We start from the raw sequence: 20,130 nt of genomic DNA on the forward strand, positions 1-20,130 counted from the left end.
GGCAACCTGATGTGTAGCACTACTGGTCACAGAATGCCCTGGTACGTACTGATGTTCGCCATATATATATGCCGCTGCGACTAAGCGATGCGCTGGAGGAGGTGCCCTGATATGGGATCCACTGTAACTTATGCTTTGTGCTGGAGTAGTGTTCACATGTTATCCCTGCAATATCCCTGTTTGATGTTTGAATAAACTTTATGCTGTTTATCTGAGATGGGCTGGCGCCCAATTCTTTATGCGCTGCACCGACACCTGTAGTCCACACCCACAATGTACTTGTAGTTAAAGACCTGATTCTTCAGGGGACCCTCTGGTAACTGTGCCTGAACCCATGACCAGCCGGGGCAAGGTAAGGGTGATGTACTATACACAGTGACTGCAGATCTTGCATACCTAATACTAGTGGGCTATCACATATAATAATTACTACATGTGTAATAAGTGGGTGTGACCACGCCCCTAATCTAGCACCTGGGCCCGCAGTATGCTGTGGGCAGGGAGCGGTCATGTGACAGGGGGAAGCCAGAGGTGCAGCGTTGGAGCTGTCAGGAGCAGACACCCACTGCTGCAACAGGTGACCCCCGATAATCCACGGCTCGTGCCGGCTTATCGGGGCTAATAGGATATCCCCCATAGTCACAAATGGGGAATAGGAGGTCGGAGCATTGGTGACATGGAGTGTGCTTGGGCAACAAAAGGGAAGAGGGCCCTGCCCATGACAGCTTACATTACAAGTCTCTTGACGGCCCTTATACACTATACACATCAAATCAAAAAGCCATCAATTGCACAGTAACCATAAAGTAACTGCCTAAAGCTCATATCTTTATGGCTAAAGTGAAAACACAAAAAGGAAACATATACGAGTCTACACAAGATTTGACCATATAGGGGGTTATTTAGAGATATACGCAGCCAGATCTGCGTTCATCTCCGCACATGCTGAGGGCCGCCCTGCACAGGGCAAGGCCACCCAGCATGTCTGGGACCGCCTCCCGATGTGTCTGCGATCTAATTGCGAACGCATCAGATCTAAGGTTGATCCCTGGCAGCACAGCCTGGCTGCGCTGCCAGCAGGCATTTTTTTTTTCAGAGCAGCTGCGTGTGACGTCACGCAGCCTCCCCGAAAATGGTCCAGGCCCACCCCATTTTCCCCTCGCCGCCCCTGCAGCGCCAAAACTCCGTCTCCGCAACGGCCCCACCTGTCAATCACATTACGGTCGCATCCATTAGGCACAGCAGATGGACAATACATCTTCTTATATATTGGTGCATCTTTCAGTGTGTATGAACAACCCCATCTGCATATAAAGCAGCAGATAGATTGAACAGCAGATATATCTTTAAGCTATATTGGTGCATCTTTCTGTGAGTATGGACAACCACCAAAGGCAGATATATCTGCAGATTGACTGAACTGCAAATATATCTGCCAGTGTGTACCCAGATGACAGAAGGACATGTCAAAACTCAGATTTAATAACAGCAGTGTAATTATAAAGTTGCCTAACATGTGCTGACTACATGCAAAATCAGCTGTTCCAGAGACAGTGGCAGGTAAGGAGTCTGACTGGATCCGGTCAGTGACACACAGGATTTCATATAACGGCCGCACTGAAACGTATGTGTTCACACTGAAATCCCGTTGTCTGGCCCAACCGCAGCATGCTGCAGTTGGATCCGGCAGCGGCGGGACTGTCGCACATGTGTGGGCGGCCATGTGCAGTCTCCTTCCGGCCAAGCGGGTCCCGCTGAACGGGAACCACTTGGCCGCTATGTGTGGCCCTACCCTAAAGGTGGGTACATACTGGCCGATATATCGGCCGTCCTATTGAACAGCCGATATATCGCGGGTCCGTCGGCCAGTGTGTACGGGCGATATGTCTGAACGCAGTCGTTCACAGACATATCGCATCGGCCCCGCAGCACAGCCGACGGCCAATATATCTACTGATATATTGGCGCATCGCTGTGTGTGTATGGGCGACCAGCCGGCCGCCCGTACACATGCTGCGGCAGCCAGCGGTGATTGACAGCTGAACTGGGCGGGCGTGTGTACACACCCGCCCAGTTCATGACGTCAGTCCCCGACAGATCAGGCAGTGTGTATGCACAGAACACTGCCCGATTCGTCCATAGATATATCTGCAGATCAATTGATCTGCAGATATATCTATCAGTGTGTACCCACCTTAAGGTAAGCTCGGGGAGGATAGAAACCTCATGTGGAGAAGGGCAAATTTAAAAAAAAAAAAAAAAAAAAAAAAAGCAATATTGGATGAGAAAAATAAATGAAAAAAAATAGGAATTTGATACCTACCGGTAATTCCTTATCTCGTAGTCCGTAGTGGATACTGGGGTTCTGTACTTTAGTATCAATGGGTATAGATAGGGTCCACTGGAGCCTGGCACTTTAAAACCTTTAGTGTGTGTATGTGTGTGCTTTCTCCTCCCCTCTATGCCCCTCCTACAAGACTCATGGGTCTATTTACTAAGCCTTAGATAGAGATATAAAGTCGCTGGAGATAAAGTACCAGCCAATCGGCTCCTAACTGTCATTTTTCAAACACAGCCTGTGACATGGCAGTTAGGAGCTGATTGCCTGGTACTTTATCTCTAGCCACTTTATCTTCATCCAAGGCTTAGTAAATAGGCCCCTCAGTCTGGGAAAACGGTGCCCGAGGAGATGGACATACCATGAGAGAAGAAATAAAGACAACAGCGGTGAGGCAACAAGCCAACACACAACCATAACCAAAAGGAGGGCGCTAACCAGAACAGAGGATAGCAACACCAACCCAACCAGGAAAGCACAGCTATCCCAACAACATAATGGGACAGCAACTGCAGCCAACCAAATACTCAGGTAAGCCGGAATCGAAGCACTGAGGCGAGTGCACAGTATCCACTACGGACTACGAGAAAAGGAATTACCGGTAGGTATCAAATTCCTATTTTCTCTTGACGTCCTGGTGGATACTGGGGTTCTGTACTTAAGTACCATGGGGAAGTCCTAAAGCTCCCAAACGGGTGGGAGAGTGCGGAGACCCCTGTAGCACCGCCTGACCAAACTGAAGGTCCTCCTTGGCCAAGTTGTCGAACTGATAAAATTTCACACAAAAAAAAAAAAGCAATCGAACCAGACCAAGTAGCAGCTCGGCACAACTGTAAGGCCGACACCCCCCGGTTAGCCGCCAAGGAAGAGCCTACAGACATCGTCGAGTAGGCCTGAATAGACGTCAGCAAAGGCAGAGCCGCCGAAGTATAGGCCTGTTGAATAGTCAACCTGAGCCAACAAGCAATGGATTGCTTGGAAGCCGGACGACCAATCTTGGTGGCATCATAAAGTCATCTCCTTGTCCATCAGGAGAAACACCTTTTGAGACACTGTATCCAGTATCATTCCCAGGAACTAAAGACGTTGGGTCGGTTCCAGGTGAGATTTCTGGAAGTTTAGGATTCACCCATGATCCGTAAGCAGGCGAGTCATCAGATAGATGCTGTTCAATAGACGCTCCCTGGACATAGCCTTTATCAGGAGATCGTCCAAGTAGGGGACTATATTGACTCCCATTATGCGCAGTTGAAGCATCATCTCCGCCATGACTTTGGTGAATACCCTCGGAGCTGTGGACAGGCCATAGGGCAAGGCCTGAAACTGGAAATGGTCGTCCAATATGGCGAACCTGAGGTAAGCCTGATGAGGAGGCCACATGGGAATGTGAAGGTAAGCATCCTTGACATCCAGAGAAACCAGGAACTCCCCCTTCTCCAGAGAAGACACCACAGCCCTCAGGAACTCCATCTTGAATTTGAACACCCGCAGATACGGGTTGAGAGACTTCAGGTTCAAGATGGGGCGCACCGAACAGTCTGGTTTAGGAACAACAAAAAGACTGGAGTAAAAACCCCTGTTGCATAACGGAGGAGGCACAGGAACTACCACCCCCATCTGCAAAAGCATTTGAATAGCCTCTTGCAAGGTAACTTTTGCTGCGGGTTAAGCTGGTAAGCCCAACTTGAAAAACTTGTGAGGAGGTAGTGTTTGGAATTCCAGTCGGTATCCGCGGGATATGAGGTCTCTCACCCAAGGATCCCGGCAGGACTCAGCCCACACGTGGACGAAGTGTTGAAGGCGAGCACCTACCTGAAAGTCGCCTTGTCGCTGGGGCCAACCGTCATGCGGAGGGTTTAGCGGTAGGGGATCCAGTGGTCTGGTCCATGGAGACAGCAGGTGCAGGTTTACAGGACTTACCAGGAGATCCTCGGGAGTTGGTGGAGACCCCTCGACCCTTGCCTCTGAACCTTGCCACATGAAAGGACTGCAAGGAGGGTCCGGCGTAAGAACATCTAGCAGGTGGCGCAGCAGACAACAGATAGGTAGACTTACCCGCCGTTGCTTGGGAGATTCACTTATTCAATTTGTCTCCAAACAAGGCATCACCTGTAAAGGGAAGATTTTCTACACCCTTTTTGGAATCGGCGTCCGCCGCCCATTGATGTAACCACAAAGCTCTGCGCGCTGAGACTGCCATAGCAGTAGTGGTCATTAATCTTACACAACTCCTTTATAGCCTCGCTCATAAAATTTGCAGTATCCTGTATATGTTGCAGCAGGGTAACAACCTCATCCCGGGGCAGAGCGTCTAAACCAATAACATTATCAGACCACTTTACCACAGCCCTGGAGATCCACCCGCAAACTATTGTGGGGTGCTGTGCTGCGCCTGCTGCTGTATAAATGGCCTTGAGCGTTGTCTCAATTTTACGGTCAGCAGGCTCCTTCAGGGATACAGCCCCAGGGACAGGAAGTACCAATTTTTTTTTTTTGACAGCCTGGATACAGATGTATCAACCGACTGGGGGTTTTCTCAGACCTTCCTATCCTCAGCTGGAAGGGGAAAGGTAGATAAAAACCTCTGAGGAATCTTACATTTTTTTATCAGGGTTTAACCAAGCCTCCTTGGCCAGGGAGTTTAACTCCTTAGACACCGGAAGGGTAGCTGACCTCTTGGGTCTTACATTAAAGTAAGACTCTTCAATCCAGATGCTCCCATTTATATTGTCCAAACGTGATGTCCATTCTATTAATAAAGCCCTTACTAAATGTATTTGGGCAAACAAACGTCCCCGCATTGCAATTTTTAAATTAAAACAACCCCCGTCACTTGGTGGTGTTAATCTCCCCTGTACTGAAGACTACTCCCTAGCCGCCAACTATAGATACGCTCTGGATTGGATAGGAGATAGTGACAATTTTGTTAATAGAGCTTTAGAACAGGCTCTCTCACCTCAACACACTTTGGTACATTTATTGCATTTTGCTGATATCCCTCCTCAACAAGACAGACTCCATAATTCATTATTATATGCCCCATGTACAGCTTGGCGTAAACTTAGGAAACGTTTAGGCCTCTTCCTAACGGATTCTTTATTTCAGACTTTGTTGTGTAATCCACAATTCCAGGGTGGAGAGGATAATGGGATTGTTCGTGGCTGGCATCTCCAGGGCCTTTCCTTCTTATATCAATTTTTGAATGTAGAATGCTCTGCGATATTGACTTTAGCACAACTAAAAGTAAAATACCCCACTCTTCATTTTCCTCTTTTTGCCTATTTCCAAATTCGTAGCTTTGTTACTAGCAAATTGTCACGATTGCGCTCCCCTGATCTCACCTTTCCCCTTGATGGCCTGGTACGACAGTCTCCAGGAGCCCCATATAACACTTCTTTGATCTATTCTCATACTAGGCGAAGGTTGGATCTATCTAAGCTCACAACAGGGATGGCCAAATGGACAGACACCCTCCCTGACACTGATCTCCTGACAGTGATTCGGTGGTGTGGTGTACTAAATAAACAACTAGTTTCATCTTCTTATGCAGAGATGCACTTTAAAATATTACACAGAGCCTACTACACCCCCAGACTTAGGTTTCTCACTGGAGTATCTGATAACTCTTCATGTTTTAAATGTAATTCCCCCGAAGCCGATATTATTCATTGTCTCTGGGCATGCCCGGTAGTACAAACATTTTGGACGGCAGTCCAACGTATATTAATGTGGAACTTCGCATTTCTTTTAATATTACTATGGTCTGGGCTTTCTGAAACTTCATAAATACTCAGGATCCCCCATATTCCAAAGGGACGAAATTACTGTTGGCTCGTGTGGCTGCTGCAGCAAAGAAAACCATTCTATCCCAATGGATACATTCGGAGCCGATACCCCTTTCTCTCATGTTATCACGTTTAACATACCTCTATCAAATGGACTGGGTTGATTGTTCCCTAGACGCAGAGTCCCGCTCGACAACATTTTTTGCCATTTGGTTACCCTACCTACTCACGCTACCAACTGCCACCAGGGAATATGTGCGCAAAGTAGTTCGATTAACAACATGGTATATAATACGGAATCCCTCATTAAAGGCTCATCACCCTTTTAAAATTGTTAGACTGATGTTACATTCTCCTGCTTGAACTATATGGTTGATTGTCCTCATAACCTTGCTTATACTATTTAAAGTTTTTTTCCCCAGCTCTTTTATTGGCAATTTCTGTACCTTGCAGTGGTTGATGTATTCTCACAAGCATTGCGACATACGACTTGTATTTTTATTGCATGTTCCTTCTCAATAAACATATATTTAAAAAAATAAATAAAAACAAAGTAAGACTCCTCATCTGGTTCCGCCCCTGCGTCCGGTATGTGAAGGACCTCTCTTATGGCAAAAATGAGGGCCTCCACCCCAGGGGACAGAGAGCTGGCTGATCAGAATCGGACTGTAAAACCTGTGGCACTGAGCGTTTGTGTGAAGCCACTAGAGGGGGCTGCGAAGCCTTCCTGGAATCTGCTGCCTTAGCTGCACAATCGAGTGTTTTAACACCTCTCTCCCCCTTTTAGCTACAGCTAGTTCAGAATTGACATTGTGAATCATGCTCTTGCCTGTGAGCTGGGCCCTTGAGGAGACCAGGAACATTGCTCACACGAGAGACCCCGCTGAAGACAGGGTAGAATTACAAGCAGCACACATAACCAAGTCTTCAGACATTATACAGTAAACAACAGCGCAGCCCGTTGCCCAACACCCCACACAGACCCTAGAGAGCCCTTTGGAGCGACACTGAGGAGCGGACCCAGCACACAGAACACAGCAGCACAATGTGTGAAAATAAGTGTATGTAAAATCAGTGCATCGGTGTTACCGCTGATGTGCTCCCCCCTGTCTATTACCCGCTGGTACCAGTTCAGACAATCTGTAACAGCGTGAGTACCGAAGGAGCAGCACGCATGCAGCCTTAGTGATCCACAGCAGCAGGAAAATGGTGCCTTCCCGCCACTGGGCCCACTCCAGGAAGCCCCGCCCCTTGCAATGACGCACGGTCCCTGACAAGACTATACTGGCCACAGGTGTAAAACACCTCGGTAATGTCATTTACAGTCCACACAAAGCCTTAAATGACAGTGAGCACTGTTCGGCAATAGCCCTGAGCCAGTTCCGTCCTTGGCGGGCAACGCAGCTCTGTGCCCGTGACCACCATGTGACATGCTGCCAAACTGCACCGAGGACCCACTAACTGGGACCCCGGTGTAACACTCAACGCACCTGGTCTTTGGCATCTGTTAGAGATTGGTGGCTAGCTGCTGGTGTGGGCACACATACTGACGATCAGCACCTCAGTGTTCTGTCAGCTGGTATTGCGAACAATTAACCCTCAGGAGGTTGGTTCGGTCCCCCATCTAAGTCCCACGAAGCAGGTAGTCTGTCTGCCAAGCAGGGCTACCTGAAAATAATAAACTAAATTCAATTTAAAAAGAAAAATCTCTGGAGCTCCAGAGAAATGCACCCGGCTCCTTGGGTACATTATTCTAAGCGGAGTCTGGCAGGAGGGGCATAGAGGGGAGGAGCCAGCACACACATACACACACTAAAAGTTTTAAAGTGCCAGGCTCCAGTGGACCAGATCTATACCCCAGTATCCACTAGGACGTTAGAGAAAAAACAGTAGCCTGACAACAGCCACATACCTGGCCAGAATAATAACAGTGCAACGTAACAACATAACCTATGACCCAACCACTGTACAAAGGGGGAATATAAAGGGTCTATCCAGCCACCGTAAAAAGGGGGAATATAGGGGGTCTATCCAGTCACCGTACAAAGGGAGGAATATAGTGGGGGTCTATACAGGTACCATACAAAGGGGGACTATAGGGGAGGTCTATCCAGGTACCGTACAAAGGGGGAATACAGGGGGTCTATCCAGACACCGTACAAAGGGGGAATACAGGGGGTCTATCCAGTCACCGTACAAAGGGGTGAATATAGGGGGTCTATCCAGCCACAGTACAAATGTGTGTGAATCATGAGGGTCTAATCCAGTCAAGGGGACAGATAACAAAATACTTAAATAACAAGGGACAGATCTAAAGGGATGAATGAATCCAGTCACGATATAAGGAGAGAGCCCAGTCACGACATAAAGGGACTACGAGGGGAGAGGCCAGTCACGATATAAAAGGGTTATGCGGGGATGGTCCAGTCAATGTATAAGAGGTAATCCAGTCACAAGAATGAGGCCCCGACTCGGTCCCAAGACTACCTGTCAGAGGAGGGTAGATGCTAGAAGTCAGAGGAGAGGCTGGAGCCCCGGCCGTGGACGTACTGCAGTGGGGAGCTGTGGCCACGCCCTGTGTAATGAAGATGATTGAAGGGGGCGTGGAATGCCAGTTTCAGCGGGCCCGTGGTGAGTGGCTGTGTCATGTTGGGCTCTGAGGGGACGGGCGCCATTTAGTAACGACATACAGGGCTGTGAGCGGACAGTCCAGTGACGTCAAAAGGCGTCTATGTGGGCATAGCCCAATCACAGGACAACTGGAGGCTATATGTATGAGGAGACAGGCCAGTAAGGAAAGATGTGGAATATGCATGAGAGCACAGTAACGACACAGTAGACTAAAGGCCCATACACACTTGACGATAAAATGAACGACGTCGTTCATTTCAGCCCTCATCAACGACGTCGTTCATTATATCGTCAAGTGTGTATGCATCCAACGACCGACGATGCGCGGCCCCGCGGGACGTTAACGTCCATCGTTCATCTGTGGAGCATGTATACTCAATTTGCACTATGGTCGTTACCGACCATAGACGTCGTTGAATGTGTATGGGACCAACGACCAACGATTTTGTTGCCAGGCTATTATTTAAATCCACTGTCCAGCTTGGAAGCTGAATGGTCGTTGGTCGTTTGTGTAGTGTATGCTCATGTCGTTTGCTCAGCTGTTCAAGGGAAGTTCAAAAGTTCAAGGGAAGTAGTTGACGACGGTCGTTGACGATGTGTGCATCGTCAAGTGTGTATGGGCCTTAAGAGTTATGGGAGCATAGAGACAGTCCAGCCTCTGTGTTAGGGGGATATGAGGGCACAATCCAGTCATGGTAGCTGGGTATATAAGGGCATAGTCTAAGGGTAGATGCTAGATTCAAGTGGCCTAAGGGACCTTTTACCTCAGGGGGAGGAGCCACAACACAAGGGGAGGAGCTAGGCCAGCAGGATAGATCCTCTACTATCCACGCCACCAACTATTACCTTTAGTAATCAGGTGGCGAGCCACCGAGCCCGAAGCGTGGCGAGTGAAGTGATCACACGAGGGTACTTTTCGGATACCCTGCTCGCCTGTAGCTCCTCCCCCTGGTGACGTGTCTCCTCCCCGAGTGACATCAGGTGGTCCCTTCTCCCACTCCTATTTAGAACCAAACAGTCTCAGTGTAAGGGGTTATGAGGGCACAGTCCAGTCACAGTCACAGTAGGGGGGGGGGGGAGATATGAAAGCACAGTCCCTTCCGGGTGTGGTTCATCAAATCGACAGTATCTAGGTCGACAATGTTTAGGTATACTGTCGATCTTCAGACCGGATCCCGTCCCTTCCATAGGAGTTTCTATAATGGGTGTGGTGCACACTGGCCCTGAGGTCCGGGAGGGGAGGGGGGGTTGGTCCGCACAGTACACACTGCAAACATATAGCCTACTTACCCCTCCGGAGTCTAGCCATTTTCGAGGGATATGGGCACTGGAGGTGTCCCTGGGAACAAGGTGCAGGCGCCATGTTCCCGGAGACCTGTGCATACTTACCCCTCCAGTGTCCCGCAACGGTATCCCTGCAGTGCAAGCACAAATCACTTGGAATATGGCCGCCGCAGCCATTTTAAAACAATTTGCGCATTGGCACTGGAAGTGTCCCCGGAAACAAGGTGCGGGCGCCATGTTCCTTGAGACCTGCGCATGCGCAGTAGACTGTCATTACGCCAGCGTCTACTGCTGCCGGAGAGGAGGGGGCCTGCACGTGGGTCCCCTCCTCACTTAAAACGTCCCTGGCCTAGTCACGGTAGTATGGGAGGAATATGAAGGCATAGTCCAGTCACGATAGGGGAGGGGGGGGGGGGTTATGAGGGCACAGTCCAGTCAAGACAGTGTGTGCGTGTTGGGGGGGGGGGGGTGGAGGAGATATGAGGGCACAGTCCAATCACAGTAGTAGTGGTGGAGAGATATGAGGGAACAGTCTAGTCACAGAGGGGGGGGGGGGCGGGATATGAGGCCACAGTCTAGTCACGCAGTAGTAGGCGGGAGATATGAGGGCATGGTCCAGTCACGGTAGATGTATTAGGCCTGGATAAGTGATAAAGCAGTGATAAGTGTAAGGTAATAACGCACCAGTCATTATGGGTTTCAAAAATGACAGTTAGGAGCTGGCTGGTGCGTTATCACCTCCCACTTATCACTGCTTTATATCACTTCTCCAGGCTTAAAACATCTGCCCCTCAGTTCTCAGGACCCCTTTGGGTGTATAATTTCCATACATTGCGCTAGTGCACCTTGTCGCCATGCTTAACTGACACAGTCTAAAGGTGAAGAGGTAACCAGGAAATATATACGTTATGGTAAGAACTTACCGTCCACAAGATAACAATAGGATATGATGGAGCGACAGCGGACTGGCACCAAACGATCAAAGCTTTCTGGCCTCCCAGGATGCAACGGGCCCGTCCATATATCCCGCCCACTGGCTCAGGCAAATCAGTTGTATTCCAAAGCACAACGCAGGAGCATCATGTAGAGCCCTAATCAGGCGAGAAGAACACACATACGCACCCTTCCATACAAGAAGGAAGAGGTTAGTGAGTAGAAAGATCCTCAAATCAGGTGCGCCAGGGTGGGATCCCTGTGGAACCTGTGGACTTACCTTTGAGAAATACCGTTATCAACGGTAAGTTCTTACCATAATGTATATTTCTCCGGCAGGGTCCACGGGTTATCCACAGGAGAGCAATGGGTTTTCCCAAAGCAATTTAGTGGTGGGGACGCTCCTAATTGGACAGGAGAACCTTACGCCCGAATTCAGCGTCATGAGAGGCAAAAGTATCCAAGGCATAATGTCTAATGAATGTGTTAATGGAAGACCATGTGGCCGCCTTACATATCTGTTCTGCTGAAGCACCATGTTGTGATGCCCATGAAAGACCTACCTTACGAGTAGAGTGAGCAGAGACATTAGCCGGAACAGGGAGATCAGCTTGATAATATGCTTCTGAAATAATCATTCGAAGCCATCTTGCCAGCATCTGTTTAGTAGCAGGCCATCCTCTCTTGTGAAACCCGTAGAGAACGAAGAGTGAATCTGTCTTTCTGATGGCACTGGTACGATCCACGTAGAGCCTTAATGCCCGGACCATGTCCAGCGACGCATCTCCCGCAGAAAGTCCCGATACCTCCAATTTATGAGCCACCTGTGCCTCTGCAGACATGTAATTGTCAGTTGGAGATTGCACAGGAGCAATTCCTGTGATTGTGCCAGGATTAAAAGGTCATTGAAGTATGGAAAAATTCTTATCCCCTGCTTGCGGAGATAAGCTGCCATAACCACCATAATCTTGGTAAATACTCTGGGGGCTGTGGCTAACCCAAATGGTAGGGCCTGGAACTGAAAATGCTGCCGGAGGATAGCGAACCTGAGATAACACTGTTTGGACAGTGCTATAGGAACATGTAGGTAAGCATCCTGAATATCCAGGGATACCATATAATCCCCTGGCTCCATGGCCAAAACTATGGAGCGTAATGTCTCCATGTGGAACTTCGGCACCCAAATATACTTGTTAAGCATTTTGAGATTGAGAATGGGCCGAAATTACCCATTTGGCTTCTGGACCAAAAATAGGTTGGAGTAAAAACCCTGTCCCCGTTGTGCCGGGAGTACTGGAATGACTACTCCTGACTGAAGTAATTTCTGAACTGCTTCTTGCAAAGCCCTGGCCTTTGTCTCTACCCGAGACGGGCTGGTGCAGAAGAATCTCCGAGGAGGATGCTTCTTGAAGGGAAACACATAACCTAGAGATACCGCTTCTTGCACCCAGGCATCTGTTGTAGATTGTCGCCAGATGTGTGCAAACTGAAGAAGTCGGCCCCCAACCCTGGGATCCCCCAGGTGGAGGCCCGCACCATCAGGCTGATGGCTTATCTTCTGGTTTGGAAGCAGGCCCTCTGGAAGCCCAATGCTTTTTTGACTTACCAAACTTATTGTATTGGGGCTGTTTACAATCACTTTTTCCCTTTGGTTTTCCTTGAGACCGAAAGGGCCGGAAAACCGGACCCCTAGACTTGGGGTTATATGTGGAAGGAAACTTGACCTTCTTGGAGTCTGCTTCTGACTCCAGAATATCTGTTAATTCTTTACCAAACAGAATATTTCTCGAAAAAGGCAAAGATTCCAAAACAGCTTTCCATGTACGTAACCAAACTGCTCTGCGAGCAGCTATTGTTGAGGCTGATGCCCTAGAAGCAATAGTACCCATATCTAATGCAGCTTCTTCCAAGTATACTGCTGCTTGTTTGATATGGGTTATATAAGATTTTTGCTCTCTAGACGCTGATGAAAGATCACTTTCCAATGCATCAGTCCAGGCAGCAACTGCCTTTGCTATCCAAGCTGAAGCCATAGCTGGCCTTATGACTGCTCCAGACAGGTAAAATATAGTTTTTATAAAACCATCCACTGTGACATCATTTAAAGATGTTGATGGCAAAAGGCAATATAGATTTTCGCACTAATCGAATAACGTGCGTATCTACCTTAGGAGCTACCTCCCTTTTTAAACAGTCCCCGGCTGGAAAAGGATAATTAGAGTCCCATTTTTTGGCAATTCTATATTTTTTGTTTGGTGTTGCCCAAGCCTCTTCCATAATTTCCATCAGCTGGTCTGACCCTGGAAACTGAGTCTTAACTACCTTGGGGCGTTTAAACACAGGTGCCTTGGTTTTTAACACAGGCTCTGCTGAATCTTCTAAGGATAGAATGACCTTCATTGCTCTAATTAATTCAGCTATAATCGACTGAGCAGAGACCTTCTTCCTCCTCTTCGTATACTTAAGTGGAGTAAATAGAGCTTTCATCATCCGATGAATCATCATGTGTAACCTGTGAAGGTGAACATTTACTTACCATCGGTTTATCACTTTGTTTCACTTGAGAAGCTGCTGGGGGAACTGGTATACCGTAGGTAGGGAGCTGCATGTATGGATACCCCATTCCTGGTACAGAAACTGTAGGAATTATCCATTCCGCTATACTGGACAAGGTCTGTGCAAACATAGCCCAGGGTGGATCTATCTGTACCTGATGGTGTACAGGGATCTGCCTTGTGTTCTGCTGAAAAGCAAAACAATTTGCACATAAACTATCCTGGACCAGATCCTGAGTGGATAATTCAGTTTTTCAAGACAAACATGATATGAGTGTTGCTGTAAGTGTACCTTCATCACCTTTGCCGCTCTTAGACATGATAAATAATCAGCACTTGCACAGTGTCCTACAAAATTTTTGACTCTAATCACTTTAACCTTCTAAAGTAATATCAATCTGACCCTACCCATGCACCAGCATTGAGGATCAGAAGAAACAACTGACAACTTATTGAAATCAGCAATCACACTAGCAGTCAGTCACATGTTATATATTAGTCATATGAGCACACCATCAACTACAAACATTTCTTTAAAGTATGTAGGCAAATATTTACTAAATCCTGTATAAAACAGATCTAACGTATTCAGACGCAATGAGAAGAAAACCACAGTAAATGTACCTAGATTCATATCCAATATGCACTTAACTATTCATACTGAACAAGTAGATAGAAATTTAGTGCTGTATAGCCCGTACTCAGTAGAGTGGGATACAAGGAGACTCAACTCGCTTCCAGTGATCGATCAATACGTTAGCGAACGCTGAGTGGATCCAGACGCTACTAGTGTACACTGCCACTCCAGGAACCTATAGCGGACACAGACCCTCAGTGAACACAGACACACTGGCGACCGAGTCTCCTCACGGTAATATTCAGTCAGCACAGACGTAGTGGTCACATAGCTGCCTATGCTGCGACCGGATCTCTTGTGGTAGCGTTTAGTGAACACTGACGCAGCGGCCTATGTTGCGACAGAGTCCCCTCTGGTAGCGTCTGAGACGGAAGCGAGGAATCAGTTCATGGCGGGAGACTCGGCGGAAACTGGTCATGAACTGGGGGGAGGGGCGACCAGGAGAGCGTCTGACTCCCCACTGCTGACATCAACTCTAGGGATCGCGGCCTCTGCTATTCCTGGAGACTCTGATACCTAAGGCCTAGCGCTGGAGCACCCATGGTGGCGGCGCGTCAGCTACTGTTTGGTAGTCTCCTCCCAAAACAGTGCGTCTGTGTCCGTATTCCATCTACTAAGCGGAAATGATGCCTTACCTTCTCTCCGTGCTCCGGCCACAGCCTGGTAACGTCTGATGGACCTGCTAGTATATCCGACAGAGACACCTGCCAAAACAGCACTGTACTCGTGGGTAAGCGTTGTTGCGACCCGGCGGAGAGTTGTTGGAGCGACTCTTTCCAATATGCGTATAAGACGCGGTTTAGAAAGATCACTCAAAAATAGTAAGGCTATAAAAATAATTTAAAAAAAGCTTGGGGCTGCTAAGGAAAACAGCAGCCCTCTGACCATGGCCCGGCTCCAGCCGCACCAAACAAAAAAACGATTTGCCTCAGCCGGTGGATGGGATATATGGACGGGCCCGTTGCATCCTGGGAGGCCAGAAAGCTTTGATCGTTTGGTGCCAATCCGCTGTCGCTCCATCATATCCCATTGTTATCCTGTGGATAACCTGTAGACCCTGCCAGAGAAAACATGCACTGTTATGGATTCTTATACCACTGTTTAGCATGGGAAAAGGTTACGTGTGATTGGTTACTAAGTAACTGCAATACCTCAGATTATCGTGTAACATACAGTACTGCTCAGAGCCACTGCTGAACACCAGTACCAACATGGACAGTGGTATCTGTGATGTTAATGTATTAATATTTGTAGACACTCCCTTACTAATAGGTGTAAGCCTGAATCTTTAGTGATGGTCCCTTGGACCAGGGGGATGCTGGGAAGTGGGTGGTCTATTGTGCAGTGTGCCTGGAGTTGTAGTAAATAAACAGCACAGCAGTGAACTCACATGTCTCTGTGTCCTGATGACTGGATTTACAAACGTATGAACAAAACATGGTGTCAGAAGAAGTTTAACTTGGACTGCTAGTGCTCTCAGAGTGTGACAGAATCCTGCAGAAGTCTGTGGCTGGGATACTCTGTGTCTGCAACCTGCCGTGTGCTCCTATCTTCAAACAGTGAGTAACTATGGATAAACTAGCTCCTCCAATCGGCATGCTGATGTCTGGTAACTTGTCTGAAAACTGGAAAAGATTTAAGCAAAGGTTTAATATATATCTTGCTGCATGTGGAGCTGATTCAGAGGCTGACAAAACGAAGGCATCCATTTTCCTCCATGTGATAGGAGAGGATGTGCTGAACATTTATAATAGTTTTCAGTTTGCCGAGGGGCAGAATATGGTGCTATCTTCTATAATGCAAAAGTTTGAAGATTACTTTGTGCCAAGGAAAAATGCGACATATGAAAGATATAAGTTTTTCACATGTGATCAGAAGTCTGTAGATGGATTTGATCAGTATGTTACAGAGCTGCAATCACTCAGTAAAACCTGTGAGTTTGGTGATTTAAAGGATTCACTGATTAGAGATCGTATTGTCTGTGGAATACCGGATAATGGACTCAGAGAGAGACTGCTGAGAGAGCAAGGCCTAACACTAGAAAAGGCAGTGACTATGTGTAGATCTGCAGAAATAACTAGATTTCAAGCCAAAAAGTTACACAAGGAAGCTGATGTGCATGTAGTGCAGAAAACAGCCATGCAAACCTCCAGTCTCAAGAATTAAGCAGTCTAAGCCACAGTCTAATAAAGAAATGTGTAGTAGATGTGGAAATGCTCACAATCCTAAAATGTGCCCTGCTTATGGTAAAACCTGCATGAAATGAGGTAGACTTAATCACTTTGCCAAATCCTGTAAAATTAAAAGTAAAACAACCAAGGTGCATGCTGTTAAACAAACAGATGAATTCTTTGTGGATTGCATTGAACTTTGCAGTGCAGATAAGAAAGAATGGATTGTCCCTTTAACGGTGAACGAGATTGTCATTCCCTTTAAGCTTGATACTGGTGCGCAGGTGAATGTAATATCAATTCAAGACTATAAGACTTTTAGAGTAAAACCTAAAATTCACCCAGCCAAAGTGAAAGTTACAGGGTACACTGGGGAGGAAATTCCTGTGAAAGGTACATGCTTAGTGACACTGAAATATAAGGGACAACAGTTTAAAACATCTCTACTGATTGTGGATAAAAATGTGCAACCGATTCTAGGATTAAGTTCCTGTGAGAAACTAAGCTTGCTAAAGAAAGTTTTTATGGTGACATCACAAGTAGAAGATGACTGCAAATCGATGTTTACAGAATACAGAGACTTGTTTGAAGGTCTAGGTTGTTTGCCTGGAAAGCATAAAATAAATATAGACATGCAAGTTTCTTCAGTGATACACCCCTGTAGAAAAGTGCGTTTGCGCTGAGAGAAAAACTGAAACAAGAGTTAAATCGCATGGAAACCTTGGGTGTGATACAGAAAGTTGATGAGCCTACTGAATGGGTAAGCTACTTAGTAATTGTTGAAAAGAAAAATGGACAACTCCGAATATGTCTAGACCCCAGAGATTTAAACAAAGCTATTAAACGAGAACATTTCAAACTACCAACCAGAGATGAAATCCTGTCGCAATTTGCGAGAGCAAAATGGTTCAGTAAATTGGACGCATCTTCAGGATTCTGGCAAAAGAAGCTAGATGAGGCTAGCTCAAAGCTTTGTACATTTAATACACCAGAAGGTCGATACAGATTTCTTCGACTACCATATGGAATATTGTCTGCTCCAGAAGTATATCACAAAAAGATACACATGATTTTTGAACATATTCCAGGTGTTAAAACAATGATGGATGACATTGTCTGGGGATCTACAAAGGAAGAACATGATTCTAGATTGAGACAAGTAATGGAACTTTTCAAGAAAGTGAATCTAAAGCCAAGCAAGGACAAATGTGAATTTGGCGTGAATACACTTACCTTTATGGGCGACGTGGTCTCGGATCAAGGTGTAAAACCAGACCCAAGGAAAATATAAGCCATAGTGAACATGGAACGTCCTAACAACAAAGACGACGTCAGAAAATTCCTAGGAATGATTACTTACTTAGGAAAGTTTATTTCTCAACTCTCTGAACGAACAGCCTCTCTTAGATGGTTGTTGGACAAAGATAACGAGTGGATGTGGTCACATGAACAAGAAGAAAGTTGGCAAAACTTGAAACAGATCATTACAGAGCAACCAGTGCTAAAATTCTTTGATCCTGCGAAAAGAATAAGAATTTCATAAGATGCTTCGCAATTTGGCCCAGGCTCAGTGCTGTTACACGAACATGAGGATACATGGCAACCAGTAAACTATGCATCAAGAGCACGGACAAGTGCTGAAACAAGGTATGCTCAGATAGAAAAAGAACTTCTAGCGATCACATATGCATGTGAGCGATTTCATCAGTTTGTGTATGGTCAAACATTTACAGTGGAAACTGACCACAAGCCATTGATAGCTATCATGACTAAATCATTACATGACTGTCCCATGAGAATTCAGCGAATTCTTATCAGACTATAGAAATATGATGTACACTTGCTGTACTGTCCCGGCAAATACATGTACATTGCTGATACACTTTCTCGTCCTGTGGACAAAAGTGAAGGTTCCAAAAGTCTGATGGATGAAGAGATAGAAGCCTATGTTAATTTGATTGTAGCTTCTCTACCGGTGTCTCTTGCAAGACAAGAACAGATTAGGAAAGAAACTGAGACAGATGACACAATGAAAGTGTTGAAAGATATCATTCTGAAAGGTTGGCCAGCAGAAAAACATGCGTGCCCGCTGTCTATCCATGATTATTGGATGTACCGCAGTGACCTTACAGTTGTCGATGGTATTATTTACAAAGGCAATAGGTTTGTCATACCTGCACGACTAAGAAAAACTATGCTGTGCAAGATACATGAAGGCCACTTAGGAGAAGAAAAATGTAAGCGGAGAGCGAGTGAAGTTATGTATTGTCCAAGAATGAACCAAGACATAGCACAGACTACAGCTACATGTGAATTATGTCTTACGTACAGACCGAAACAACAAGTCGAGCCAATGAGTCCTCACGCAGTGCCAGAGAGACTGCACCAGAAAGTTGGCGCAGATTTGTTTGATTGTAATGGGAAAACGTACATTGTCGTGACTGATTTATTACTGTAACTACCCTGAGGTGAAGACACTACATACAACTACTAGTTAAGCCGTAATCAATTGCATGAAGTCAATCTTTGCAAGGCATGGTGTTCCTATGGAAGTGTTCACTGACAATGGTCCTCAGTTTTCCAGTGCTGAATTTAGACAATTTGCTGATGAGTGGGAATTTGTCCATACTACGTCAAGTCCCCACTATCCACGCTCAAATGGGTTGGTGGAAAGTTCAGTAAAAACTGTAAAGAGTCTCATGAAAAAAGCTCAAGAAGGTAAAGAAGATTTCTACAAAAGTCTTTTAATCTACCGCAGTACACCTTTACAGAATGGACTTTCTACTGCACAAATGCTGATGGGAAGGAGGATTAGAGCAAATCTCCCGCTACATGATGAACTGCTTAATACACATAACTCAGCGTTGGTCAGACTGAGTAAGGAACGTCAACAGGCGAAACAGAAACTGTTCCATGACAGACGAACAAAACGCTTATCTGATCTAAAATCGGGTGACCAAGTCAGTCTCAGAGATCACGAGAAAGGTATTTGGGTGCAGAAAGGTATTGTACAAGCACAAGTAGCACCAAGATCTTATACTATACGTACAGAGCATGGAATGGAAGTAAGAAGAAATCGGGTGGATCTAAGATCTCAACCTAACCATAATGAAGACAACATGACTGAAGGATACCCTTCATCTGACATGTATGGTGACCCTGATAATGGTGAACAAACCACGATTCTAGAAAGGTCCAACATGGTAGATGAAACACAGACTGTGTATGAAAGACCCAAAAGGGAAATACGCAGACCTGAGAGACTCATTGAAACGTGTTAGATGATGTTCTTAATATGACGTTGTTAATTGTTGCATTGAAGCGTACAGGGCTTATCTTTAAAGACAAGAGGATGTGATGTTAGTGTATTAATATTTGTAGACACTCCCTTACTAATAGGTGTAAGCCTGAATGTTTAGTGATGGTCCCTGGGACCAGGGGGATGCTGGGAAGTGGGTGGTCCAGTGTGCCTGGAGTTGGTGATGGAATAAACAGCACAGCAGTGAACGCACATGTCTGTGTCCTGATGACTGGATTTACAAACGTATGAACAAAACAGTATCTGCATCAGGCCTCAGTATGGTTGTCTCCAGGAATATGGGCTTTTGCCAATACCCAAACATGAAACATGAAAGTGTGTGTGTACAGACACAAAATTCATTTACAGTACGTGTCATATGCACACAGCCTGAACATAATTTTATAGCATATTTTATTATTTTGTGCATTAACCTAAGTTTATGTACACTGAACCATCAGAAAGTCAAGGTGTCCCTATCTCATCTCTGCTCAAGTC

General features: G+C 46.3%; 1 protein-coding gene across 8 annotated transcripts in view; it reads right to left on the reverse strand.

The window, feature by feature from the left end:
* Positions 1–20,130, reverse strand: part of KCNJ5 (potassium inwardly rectifying channel subfamily J member 5) — a 356,956-nt gene that overhangs the window by 331,751 nt on the left and 5,075 nt on the right. The window contains exon 1 of one of the 8 annotated variants that reach the window (XM_063943659.1): positions 7,614–7,635. The exons of 6 other annotated variants lie outside the window; for them this stretch is intronic. The gene's annotated coding sequence lies outside the window, so the exon portion shown is untranslated. Of the gene's footprint in view, positions 1–7,613; positions 7,636–20,130 lie in introns of those variants that run through there. One more of the 8 variants, XM_063943660.1, reaches the window with a different exon arrangement.

The sequence above is a fragment of the Pseudophryne corroboree genome, chromosome 10 (assembly GCF_028390025.1).
Source record: "Pseudophryne corroboree isolate aPseCor3 chromosome 10, aPseCor3.hap2, whole genome shotgun sequence".
NCBI classification, from domain to species: Eukaryota; Metazoa; Chordata; class Amphibia; order Anura; family Myobatrachidae; genus Pseudophryne; species Pseudophryne corroboree.